Raw genomic sequence first — 1,357 nt, forward strand, 5'->3', positions numbered from 1 at the left:
CTTAATTTCACGTATAAATAATTCACCAGAAGCAACGCAGCCAGCGTGGAGAGCTTGTCCCAAACAAGAGGCAGCTTTGATTTAGCTTTGTTTGTCACCAAAGGCACCGCCAAGGTTATCTTTCCCCAGTGGACATTCCTCTGCAGCCACACTGGCTGCCACTGAAACAATTTACAGCTGCAATTTTATTCCAATAGAGACCCAAATATTGCATTAGTACGGGATTTTTTAAACTAAAACAAAACAGTGTTATTTCTGACTTTGTCACTGATGAATCTGCTCCTACTGACGAAGGGTTTACAAAGCAGAATGGAGGAATGAACTTTTCACTTTATATTTTTTTCTGTGAGCCACAGAGCCCCGAGCCATCAGTGTGACTGCCCACGACTGAGATCCCATCTGCAGAACTCACGCTGAGCTCACACACTTCCTGACAGAACAAAACTGTCTCTTTGTTRGTTTGAGGACACAGGTGATGAAGATGTGATTCGCCAGATAAATGCACGCATTTCATTTTAAGCGTTTCAACAATTCTTTGGTGTTGAACATAGTTTCATCCTTACGGACGTGCAGAAAACGCAACACTTTGAGGGGGGTACTTCAGCAGTCTTATGCCTCGTATTCGGACAGTAAAGTGATAATGTGACGCTGGTTGCTTTTGAAGGTTTTATGAAAATCTGTTCCGTAGTTTGTGATTTTTTTTTTTGATAAAAAACAAACATACATACAGAGGCATGCAAATATTATTACCTCACTATGTCAGTGACAAAGGACGGCAAAAACCAAAAACCTGAACTGAAGCTCTCAGAACATGAATCTAAATATCTCAGTGCAGCCCAGTCCTGGTGCTTAAATGCTGCTATCCAGCATGATGTAGCAGTTTCTCTGCTCCAACACCACATTTATGTGAATGGATAATTAACAGGCTTCTGCAGAACTTGAAGAGGTAATTAAAGTGTCTGTGACATGCCTATCCATTGAACACAAAAACTTAAAGAAAACAKATTTTTATATAAGAAACCTTGCATAAAATGGGATTTTTACCCATTTGGTCACATTACTGGCATATTTTCTTTTGAACTTGGATCAGCCAAAGTGAAACAGGAAGTGACATCAAAGGGGAACTATTCAAGAAAGAGAACTCTTTGGTATTTGTTTATTGAAATTATATTATTTGAACTCTGACTCGTGTTCATCTCTCTTCAATAGTGACTCAAAATAATCTAAAAACACATCAGATTCTTCTCTACAGTCTGTGTCTTTAGCCATTTTATCATCGCTCTAATCCYGAGGTTCCCAAAATTTTTGTCTTCTGACCCACAAAATATCCATGGCAAAAACGTGTGACCCCAAATAT

General features: G+C 39.1%; 1 long non-coding RNA gene across 1 annotated transcript in view; it reads right to left on the reverse strand.

Moving 5' to 3' along the window:
• The window catches only part of LOC106513994 (uncharacterized), a 19,338-nt gene that overhangs the window by 17,265 nt on the left and 716 nt on the right, over window positions 1-1,357 (reverse strand). The gene's annotated exons all lie outside the window — the stretch shown is intronic.

The sequence above is a fragment of the Austrofundulus limnaeus genome, unplaced genomic scaffold (assembly GCF_001266775.1).
Source record: "Austrofundulus limnaeus strain Quisiro unplaced genomic scaffold, Austrofundulus_limnaeus-1.0 Scaffold16, whole genome shotgun sequence".
NCBI classification, from domain to species: domain Eukaryota; kingdom Metazoa; phylum Chordata; class Actinopteri; order Cyprinodontiformes; family Rivulidae; genus Austrofundulus; species Austrofundulus limnaeus.